The sequence below is a fragment of the Gekko japonicus genome, unplaced genomic scaffold (assembly GCF_001447785.1).
Source record: "Gekko japonicus isolate JY-2015 unplaced genomic scaffold, Gekko_japonicus_V1.1 scaffold1578, whole genome shotgun sequence".
NCBI classification, from domain to species: Eukaryota; Metazoa; Chordata; class Lepidosauria; order Squamata; family Gekkonidae; genus Gekko; species Gekko japonicus.
This window is the reverse complement of record NW_015162530.1, coordinates 12,811-24,231: the sequence shown is the minus strand read 5'-3', so window position 1 is coordinate 24,231 and position 11,421 is coordinate 12,811. Positions and strand designations below refer to the sequence as shown.

Sequence of the window (11,421 nt, the reverse complement as noted above, 5' to 3'; positions counted from 1 at the left end):
CTTCCAGGCAGAGGGCGTGTGGCGGAAGCGCTTGCAGGCATTGAAAATGGCTGCCAGCACATGGCAGTGGGGGTCCTGACGCTTGAGAAGGCCGTAGCGGATGGCGTCTTTACCTGGGGCGGTGTTCTTTGTCCGGCGCAGTCTTGCCTCCACTTCTTCGGCGGTGAATTCTCTTCCCAGGTACAGGTCAGGCTCAACTCTGGGCAGTGGAGGGAGGTCGCCAGGGCATTGGGCTTCACGTCTGTCGTCTTGGTCGAAGATGCTAGTGAAGAAGCGGTGGAGGTCTTCGCCAGAAATGGTGCAGAAGGGGGAGGGGCCCTCGAGGACCTCTCGTACAGCCTTGGCTCTATTGGCCCGGTAGATCTTCTGGATGCGGGACGCGGCCCTGGGGTCATAGCCACGGGCCGGGTTCCGCCTCCTGCCCCCGGCTCGGCGGTCGGGGGGGCAGGGTGCCAGGGCAGCACTGGGGGCAGGATTGGTGGGCCCACCCCTCACTGTCCTCGGCAAGCCGGCTGCCTCTGAGAGCTCTGTTGTGAACTCCTGGACAGCCAGCTCCAGGCCCTCAAAGGTGTCGGCCCCCTCCATACGCTTCATCCACTCGGCTTGCCATGGCGTGGGTGCCTTGGCCTCCTCTTGACTGTTCGGGGTGGGCTGGGATGGCTGGGCTGGGGAAGGTGGTTGTTGCGCAGGCATTGCAGGCCGTGTGGGAGCTGTCGTTGGGCTTGGGCGTGGACTCGGCTGCAGGGGCGTCGGTCCAGGTGGCCGGTCTGGGGGACGGCTCGCGGGGGCAGGCACGGCATTAGTTCTGGCGGGAGGGGGCCCGCCAGGCGGGGAGCTCACCTGCGAGGTCGCTGGCCGGGCTTTGGTCTTGCGCCGTCTCTTCGGGACCTCCGTCTGTCTCGCTGCTGGGTCAGAGTTGGCGGTCAGCGTGGCGAAGACAGGCAGGCGGGGTGGCTGGTGGGCTGGAGCCTTCTCTACCTGGGGGCTTGGAGGGTGAGGGTTCGGCGCATCGGTGGAGGGGGTCGCAGGCTCGGGGGAGCCTAGCCGCAGGATCTGGTGGAGGGCGAAGCGGTTGGCCTCTTCCAGGTCTTCGGGCGCGGTGGTGGGCGTCTGCGAGCCTTGGAACCTCAGGTCACAGGAGCGATGGTGGAGGATGACGTCTTTAAGGACCTTGAAGGTGATCTCACAGTCTGCGCAGGCAAATAGGACTTCCCTGGTGTGGATGCGCTTGAAGTGCCTGGCCACGCCTTGGATGGTCAGATACTTGTTGTAGAGCTTGCAGGGTACACAGCCGAAGGGGCCTGTCTGTGGATATTTAATCCGCATGGGTCTGGATGGAGCCGCCTTCTCTCTTGGGTCTGGGGAGCAGGACAGCAGGGTCCCCTCTGGCTCCCTCCCAGCAGGCTCAGGAAACCCCTGCCGTGAGGTGGAGTCCCCACTGGGTGGCGGTAGGGAGTCAGTCTGCTCAGCATGGCCGGAGGACTTCTCCCGGGAGGCGGGAGCCCCGCTGGGCAGAGGCTGAGAGGTGACCAACCCAGTGCACCCGGGGGGCATTAGCAGTGGGGCAGGGTCTCCGTTGGGCAGGGGCTGGGAGGCAGCCATCCTGTCTCGCCAGGGGGAGGGCCAGCACGAGGCAGGGGCCCACGTGGGCACGGGCCGGGAGGCAGCAGCGCCAGCATGTCTGGGGGGTGTCCCCAGTGAGGCAGGAACTCTGCAGGGTGGAGGCTGGGAGGAGCGGAGCCGGTGGAGCGCGCGGCGAGGGCGCACCCTCTTCTCTGGGGCTCAGGTCCTGCAGCATCCTCATCGTCTCTTCCAGGAGCGCCTTTTCTGCAGCCATGGCAGAAGAAGCTGGAGGGTCGCCCTAGTGGGGGAGGAGGAAAGGGAAAAATGGCCCCAGCAGCAGCTGCGACGGCAGCACGTGTCCAGAGGGATAAGAACAGATTGACTTTTATTTAGAGAATGTTTACATTACAATCATTGATGTCATGTAGCAAATACAAGTAAACTCCGGAAAACGGAGGTGCATGCATGTCATACGAAAAACAATAAACAGGCTTAATACGTGATACTTTGGCATGCACTGTGCGTCCCGTGACTCGGAGGGGGCTGGGGGTCTGTAGGATAATAGTCCATGGTAGGAGAGCAGGGCAGAGCCCCGGTCTCAGAGCAGGGCAGAGCCCCTGTCTCACCATCGTGGCGGCCAGCCATGCATAGAGGTTAAAAGTCCATAGGGACATAGTCCATGGTAGGAGAGCAGGGCAAAGCTCTGGTCTCCCCATCGTGGCGGCTATGCTTGATCTTAGCCATAAGGCTGAGAAGCAACAAACAAAAAATTTGGAAAATTTTATTTCCTACCAACTTGATATACTTCAAGGGCTCAGAGAGCAACGCCACAGCCTGAGCTGCCCAACGCCTCGGCCAGCTCCGCCGTGGTTTCCAGATCTCTTATTGCATTCCGAAATGTCTGCTCTTTCTGCCTTCCAGGAAATCATCCTTCTCAAACACAGTCCGATGTCAACATTTGTAGATTCTCTCCGCTTGGTCCCTTTCGCCATTTCGAAAGCCGGGGCTCTGGCAGCCATTGGCCCGTGATCTGCATAAGCCCACCTCCTTTCCCCCGTGATGCCCTGCAGTTTTCTTAATCTTAACCACTTAGATTCAGGGCGGATGCTCAGAGGTTTCCCTTTCTGTATTCTCCTGGCTCCTCTTTCAGCTCCTGGAGCGATTGCTGAAGGGAGCAGAACTTTTCAGTGGAAAAGAGCAAGACTCCAGGAGCACCTTAAAGACTCACGAAATTGGGGTCAGGGGGTCAGCATTCTTGTGAAAAAAGCAAGAGTTCAAGAGCACCTTAAAGACTAACAAAATGTGTGTGGGTGGGGTCTCCCTCTCCTCTTCCACCTCCTCCTGGACCAGGGGCCTGACTGTCCATCTTTTTGCATGGGGTTTAAGGAGCAGCAAAGATCTGGCTGGCAGAGTGTCTCCCTCCCTCCCTCGGGTGATAGAAAAAAAGGGTGTTTAGCAGAGATAAGATAGTCCAGCAGAGCCAGAGTAAAATAATTCAGACTGAGAGTCCATGTGTGATTAAAATATAAAGTTTTTACTAAATTCTAGCATGGGGAAGGGTAACTGGGATGAAAATAACAATAGAGCTAAATCGGCTACATCCTTACTCTACAAAGACAAGACTAGAAGAAAACAATTATGGCTGCTCTTACTTCTTCTTGAGAACACCAAACAAAGACGGGAAGAGGAGCCATAAAATGGTAATACGCCTTGACACTTAAGTCCCAATCAAACTCCTAGATCAGGGAGAAAATTCCCGGGCTTACAGCTAAAGAACATTGGTTACATGAGAAACATGTGCCTTCCTGTGAGTAATATAAACAAACATTTAACCCCAGCTATACTGAGTGTTTTCAACTTGTAATACCCAACACCCTCCCTCCCTTCCTCCTTTTTCTGGAAGAAGAATAAATGGGACCTTTGTATTGGCCAGAGGCTCCTGAGCAGTGCTCCCTCTAAGCTGAGTTAGTGTGAGCCAGCTCAGTTTTTTAGCCTCCGGCTCACAGATTCTGCAGGAGCCAAATCGCCCGCTCACAACTTTCATGCCAGGAGCTCACAAAATAGGATTTTTGCTCACAAGACTCCACAGCTTAGAGGGACCATTGCCCACAGGGACCTGGGGTGGGGTGGGTTTACCCAAGCCCCCCCCCCGAGGGGCGGTGCGGTAGCAGCCACAGCAGGCCGGTCGCCAGGATTTCTTAATTAAATAAATTAGGGGGCACTGAAATTAAAACAAAAAGGGTGTTTGTTTTTTTTTAAAGCCCTGGAAACCCAGCGCTGGGGAGCTGGCCACCGCCAACACTCCAGCTAGGCATCCAAGCGAAGGAAGAAGAGGAGGTGCTGGGAGAAGGAGAAGCAGAAAAGGAGGAGAAAGAGGCACCCTGGCCGAGCTGCCAAAATTCCTCGTTCCCAGCTCACCTGCCAGCCCGCCGGGCTAGTTGCCTGCGGCCTCCTCCTCACAGTCCCGGGCCGCCAGGCACACTGCTCACGGGCCTGCTGGCTGGTGAGCGCTTCTCAGCCGGGGCCCGCCTTGTGGCGTGCCTATTGCAGGCGACGACACACCCCGAGCACGTGCTGGACCAGACGTGCCTGGCCAGCCCGTTCGAGGCCGGCAAGGGAGGCATGAAGAGGAGGCCTGCGACATAGCCCTGGGGCCCCTCCGCGCCCATGGAGCCGGCCTTGCCCGGCGGTGGGGGAGGGTGTGTTTCTGGGCATCTGTCTGCCAGTCCCAGGCGCAGGCCGAGCGGAAGTCAGGGAGCCTGGGAAGGAAGTTGGGGAGCCAGGCCCCGGGAGGCCCCACCGTAGCTACGGGCCTGAGCCACAGGTACCCAGCCAAGCCCCCTGTAATGTATTGAGCCTGTACTGTATTGGCAAAAGGTCTTCGCTTGAAGACGCGTGACGAAGGCTTGCCAGGATCCTAGCATGGACCAGTACGGAGACAGGGATCCTAGAGAAGTGATGGCGAACCTTTTAGAGACCGAGTGCCCAAACTGCGACCCAAAACCCACTTATTTATCGCAAAGTGCCAACACGGCCATTTAACCTGAATACTGAAGTTTTACTTTAGAAAAAACAACTCATACATTAACTGAAGATGATCCGAACAAAGTAAGGAAAGCAATCCCAAATGCTTTCATTTACTTAAAATTATTTGGCAGAGAATTCGACACTTTAATGATGGTCTGGGCCTGGCTGGGGCGATGGCACGCGTGCCCACAGAGAGGGCTCTGAGTGCCACCTCTGGCACCCGTGACATAGGTTCGCCACCACTGTCCTAGAGTTACTCTGCTGGGAAACAATGTAGTGTAAATAGCCTATGGTTGGGAGTGGGGCGTGTTTTTGGGTGTGACCTTTGTCAGGCATAAATACCCGGCTTTGGCCAGGGGTTTCTCAGTCTTCTTTCTCCTACTGAGTCACTATTAAACTGTGAGCCTATCATTTCGACGGTGTCTGAATCCAGTATGTTTCACCCCCCATCCCCGCTGCCAGCGGTGGGAATGGGAAGCCAGGCAGCAATGGGGGGCCGCAACGGGGCAGAGGTGCGCGATTGAGCCCGGTCCCGGCCCGGGTGGTGGGGGAGGAGAGCGGGGCCGAGACAGCCAATGAGAAAAGGCCCTGTTGCCAGGTCGAAAAGACGCCCCAGAAGGCAGCCCGAGCGGCAGATAGACGGGGAGGGAGAGAAAAGCGGAAAGGGGGTGGCAGCGAAGGACATCTGGATCCCTTGCGGCTTCCTGCGTTGCCCCACTCGGAGCCTCCCGGGCCTTGTGCAAGGGTGGGTTGATGACCGCACCTGCTCTGTCTAGACTCCGGAGAGCTGGAAGGGTTTCTGCAGGTCCGGGTGTCAGGGCTGGCGCACAATTATCAGGGCAATCCTGGTCTGGTTACATGCTGTTCTACAGAACCAACTACACCGAGTCTCATCCTTTTGGGGATTCTTTCAGGAACAGGAAGGCCTCTGTTTCAAGGTCTTGACACACTGTGAGCATTTATGAGGTTCCTCCTCTGTGTGGATTCATCAGTGCTTAAGGAGATATGAGCTGGTCTTAAAAACTGCTTCCACCCTGAGAGCAAACACTGGTTATTTTACTTATGAGGTCTAATTCAGTCTTCAGTCATGCCTAAAGCTCTTTCCCCAGTACAAGGATTTGTAGATGCTGTTGCATCTTGGTCCACACCCTAGGCATTCAGACGGTATTTCTCCTCTGTGAGTTCCTACGTGCCCTTCAAGAGTTCTACTCTGACTGAATTTATCCTGTAATCTGAGCATTGAAAATGGGTCTCCCCTTTGTGGATTCTTTGATGCTGTTGAAGAGTGCCATTCCGACTGAATCTCTTTCCACACTCTGAGCATTCAAAAGGTTTCTCCCCTGTGTGGGTTCTATGATGCCTTTGAAGAGTGCCGTTCCGACTGAATCTCTTTTCACACTCTGAGAATTCAAAAGGTTTCTCCCCTGTGTGGGTTCTTTGATGGCACTGAACACTCTCACTGTGACTGAATTTCTTTCCAGACTCTGAGCATTCAAAAGGTTTCTCCCCTGTGTGGGTTCTGTGATGCTTTGGAAGAGTGCCACTCCGACTGAATTTCTTTCCACACTCTGAGCATTCAAAAGGTTTCTCCCCTGTGTGGGTTCTGTGATGCTTTGGAAGAGTGCCACTCCGACTGAATTTCTTTCCACACTCTGAGCATTCAAAAGGTTTCTCCCCTGTGTGGGTTCTGTGATGCTTTGGAAGAGTGCCACTCCGACTGAATTTCTTTCCACACTCTGAGCATTCAAAAGATTTCTCCCCCGTGTGTGTCCTTTGATGCCGTTGGATGCTGTTGAAGATGGCCACTCTGACTGAATTTCTTTCCACACTCTGAGCATTCAAAAGATTTCTCCCCCGTGTGTGTCCTTTGATGCCGTTGAAGATGGCTACTCCGACTGAATCTCTTTCCACATTGTGAGCATTCAAAAGGTTTCTCCCCTGTGTGGGTTCTCTGATGCCTTTGAAGACTGTCACGCTGAGTGAATCTCTTTCCACACTGTGAGCATTCAAAAGGTTTCTCCCCTGTGTGGGTTCTTTGATGCCGTTGAAGAGTGCCACTCCCACTGAATCTCTTTCCACACTGTGAGCATTCAAAAAACTTCTGTGCTCTGTTTAGTCTTTGGTGTACAAGAAACTGTGTTCTGTATCTGAAGTACTTTCTACAATAAAAGCATTTACATGCCTTCATTATAATGTGGTTTAAAAGAAATACATCACCCTTTCTTCTATTGGAGAATATCATTCCATTCTTAGAGCAGATAAATGGCTTCACCTCTAAACGAGTCCATTGGTGACGGCTGTGGATTGGGATTTCATGGAAGCCCGACTTAACCCCTCTCTTCACTGTATGGCTTCCTTCCTGCCTCTGTGGTCCATGTCTGTTAATGATGTTTCCTTCGGCCTGTTCATTCTTGGCTTTTTCCAGTGAGAACCTCTGAGATTCCCCAACTGACTCCTCGACATCTCCTGCTGGAATAAAGAAGGAGTTTCAGTCACTGGTCACACAAGAAGCCAAGCCACCCATCAGGCACTCCTGATTCATTAGTATTCATTTTTGTCTCCGGAGCTACAGGTTGCAACCTTTCCCTGGCCAGCCCTCCAGCAGACCTGTTTTTATATTCTGACTATCCCTCCCCTTTATGAAACTCCTCAAACTTCCTCTAAGGGGAAATTGGCAAAGATCTGTGCCTTTGCCCTTCCCATTTGCCTTGCCAAGATGATCATATGATAATGAAACACAAAAACTGATCGTGATTTCCAGTCCTGTGACTGTACAGAGACTTTCCCTTCCAGGTGTGCTGACAGAGAAGAGGAGCTGGTCTTCAGGCTCCCATAACATGTGACTGCTGGGCTAGGGGTAGATATCTGTACCAATGCTCCCTCTAAGCCATGGGGGTCTTGTGAGCTACTGGCATTAAAGTTGTGAACAAGCGATTTGGCTACTGCATAAATTAGTTTGCTCTGGAGCCCTCCTTCCTGAGCTAAGACAAAAATGGGTGAGCCGGAGGCTAAAAAACCGTGAGCTAGCTCACACTAACTCAGCTTAGAGGGAACACTGGTCTGGACCTCATCAAGTGAACCCCACAGTTCTAAGGGAACCTCCATGGTTTTTGGAGGGGACGCCAGTTGTTGGGGGAGGGTGGGGAGGCCTACAGTCCTAGAATCATAAGTGTTGAAAGGCACCTCCAGGGTCATCTAGCCCAACTCCCTGCACAATGCAAGAAATTCACAAATACCTCCTTCTCCAAACCCACAGTGACTACTGTTCCATGCCCAGAAGATGACAAAAAAAAACCCTCCAGGATCCCTCGCCAAACCGGCCTGGAGACATCTAGCTGACCACGGGCATCTGACTCGTCCAGCAATGCTGTTCTGAAGTAAATATCTCACCTTTCCCTGGGATATCCGATGTTTAAGCACAATGCAGCCCCTAAAGGGACTCAAGGAGCCACAACTGAGCTCAGCCCCAGGAAGAATTCCCAAGATCTCGGGCCCCAAAAGGCCTCCCTCCCTCCATACCCAGAAAGCTTCATAATTCAACCCAACCAAGAGTTCCTTAGAAGTGAAGCAGAAATCCGACATAGCTTTTCTCTGCCCCTTCCCTTGACAGAAGGATGAAGCACACTCACTTCCAGCCTATTCACTCGGTAAGGAAATATTTTCTTGAGAACCTGTTGAGGAACTCTCCACCTCTTCGTCTGTGTCTACTGCAGTCTCTCGTACATCCGCGCCTTCTTTGGGGGAGAGAGAAAAGAGTAAGAGTCACACAAGGCCTTTGTCTGTCTCCACCTCAGGCCGTGACTCCCACCCTGGATGTCACGCTGGCCACAACACTGGCCACAGTTGCCCCTGGACCAGCCAGGTGTGTCGGCTGCTTTCACTGCCACCTCGACTCCTGGAGTCCTCCCGGGGGGGCTGTGATTACAGGCCCAAGCCTCAGAATGACATACTACTGCTCAATATTTTGAGTCACACATCATCGCAATGGCAGCCATTCACACCTTTGGCAAAGATCCTTACCCAGAGAGGCCACGTTCCCATAGTTGTCCAGCATGACTTCCAGGTAGAGAGCTCTTTGGCCCGGATCCAGCAGGGCCCATTCCGCCTCGGTGAAATACACGGCCACGTCCTCAAAGGAAGCTGGAGACTGAAAGAAAAAGCAGATTTCCTCATCAGAGATCGTGCCGAGCGAGACTGCCCTCTGGAAAGAGGCATTCTGGGATGCCCGGGATGGAGAGTGTGGCAGGGGTCAAGGGAGTGGTGCACAGAGCCTCTCTCGCTCGGACACCGTAGAAGCAACGGCAGAAGCAAAAGCCCCCTTGAGAAAGATCCCCTGCTCATCTTCCCTACCTGGACTGCAGGGGAAGCCGACGTTTCCACTTCTCCACAAAGACGATGGCTCGACACCGTGTCTTTACTGCCTGTGAGGGGAGAATGTTGGAAGAACAGGCGTTAGCCTAGACTTCATATTTTTTTGAATCCTGCTTGTTTTTTAAAAATATATATATATTGAATTCCTGAGGGAATACAAAATAAAGAATAGAGGTGAGGGAAAAGAATAAAAGGTAAAATTACCAAAACACAGTATAAATGGCACTTTTTGCAAATATAAAGGACAATCCTTGATTCAAATATGTGAATTTTTAGGGAAAATATATGAGATAACTTTAAAAACCACGACAGCAACCTACCAACAACAACATTCTACCACTTTCTTATAATATATTAACATTTCTATCCCCCCTTACCAATTATATCAGTTATACGGTGAAACATGGATAACCTCAAAAAAAAATTATATGATTTTAACATAAGAGTTTGTTGTGATCAGAATCATATGGAAGAAAACATCTTTAATGTTTCATACTGAAACCATCATATAATATTAACCAATCAAACGGCCTTGGTGGTGTTTGGGTATAAACAGTAACAACACATTTCTTATTTCTGTGACACTTGGAACTTATCCTGTGAGCCCCAGAGCTCAAAACTGTGGCAGCATCCCTGCTCAATCTGACCAAAGGCGCGTCATTCTCCCACCGACTGGCCCTCCCGGGAGAAGGTGTACAGAAATGAGGTCAAACTGTACATCACAATCACATCTGTCCAAAAACCCAGATGTGACGTTAGCACATCTGAAAAATGTAGGGTAATATCGAGGAGTTTCTAGACTGTCTACTGATGCTGGTGGTGGTAGTGGGGAGGTATAAACACACTACCAACACACTTCAGATTCTTGTGACACTTGGAACTTCTCCTGTGAGCCCCAGAGCTCAAAATTGTGACAACATCCCTGCTCAATCTGACCACAGGCCCCGGCACACCAATCTCCCACCGACTGGGCCCTCCCACAATTCCTTGAGTCCGGGCTTCCGGTAGAAGGCGTGCAGAAATGAGGTCAAACTGTACATCACAATCTCATCTGTCCAAAAACCCAGACGTGACATTAGGACATCTGAAAAATCTAGGGTAATATCAAGGCGTTTCTAGACTGTCTACTGATGCTCTGATGTCACACGTCTTGATTTTCAACAGGATGAGACATCACCATGACAACCACATCTACCCCTGGATCCACCCCCAAAGTTCCCAAGGATGCGGGGTTCACTTTTCTTTTTTGAGCCGCCATGAGTCCCTCTAACGGAAGGTATGTGAGATAGGAATATTTTAGTTAACACATGGAATTCTCTGCCGCAGGAAGTGGTGGCAGCTACAAGCATAGGCGGCTTCAAGAGGGGACTGGATGAACATATTAAGCCACAAGGTATAGGTGGAACACTCTGTCTGGGGCAGTGATGCTCTGTATGCTTGGTGCTTGTGGGGCAATAGTGGGAGGGGTTTAGGAGCTCTGGTCCTGCTGGTGGACCTCCTCATGGCCCCGGGTTTTGGCCACCGTGTGACACAGAGTGTTGGACTGGATGGTCCACTGGACTGATCCAAACTGGCTTCCCTGATGGTCTTATGTCCTGATCAGAATGGAATTGTTCCCACGGATCAGTGTAATTCCCCCTTCAAGTGGTGGCTACCATGGAACTGAGTCCCAGAAGTCCACTCTGTGTGGTGTGCAGAAGTATTTCTTTTTTCTCCTCTCCCGAACCTTCTATCCAGCAACTTCGCAATGTGCCCAGATTTGGGCACAAGGCACCCTTACCACGTGAGAGGGCATCCTGGGCACGCTCCGGGGCCTGCACCCACTGCTCCTCCTCCGAAGGAGATCCTTCCTCCTCAGAGAACTTTGCTTCCATCTTTACAGGTCTTCCCCACATCTGAAACAGCAGTAAGAGAGACAGGTCAGAGGAGGAATGCTAAAGACCAAGGAGGAAAATCCTGCCCCATCCCCATCCTCACCCCTGTCTTGATCAACAGAGCTGCTTCAGCCGCAGCAGCAGGGATCAGGGTTGTGGTTTTCTATCAACCCTGGTGAAGTGTCTGGAGGGATAAATACTGGGCAGGGAGGCCTCAGGCTAAGGTCGGAGATCACAGCTTGAATGGACCGCATGAAGCTCCCTCACCTGCTCCGCCTCCCGCTTGTCCTCTGCCTGACTCAGGAGGAAGCCTTCCACCAGGGCCACCGCCTGGGAACTGGTCTCCGGCCCACATCCTCTGACCCAGCCCTGCATTTCCTGGGGCAGGAGAGTCAAGAACTGCTCCAGGATCACCAGGTCCAGGATCTGCTTCTTGGAGTGCCTCTCTGGGTCCAACCAGTGCTTGCAAAGTCCGTGGAGCTGGCTGCAAACCTCCCGGGGCCCAGCATCCTCGTGGTAGCGGAACTGCCGGAAACGCTGACCATGTTCCTCTGAGACCCCGGTGTCCTGATGCAGGACCTCTGGC

General features: G+C 52.7%; 1 pseudogene; it reads right to left on the bottom strand.

Annotated features, from left to right (window-relative positions):
* Window positions 1–5,889: 5,889 nt before the first annotated feature.
* Window positions 5,890–11,421, bottom strand: part of LOC107106176 — a 14,735-nt pseudogene continuing 9,203 nt past the window's right edge.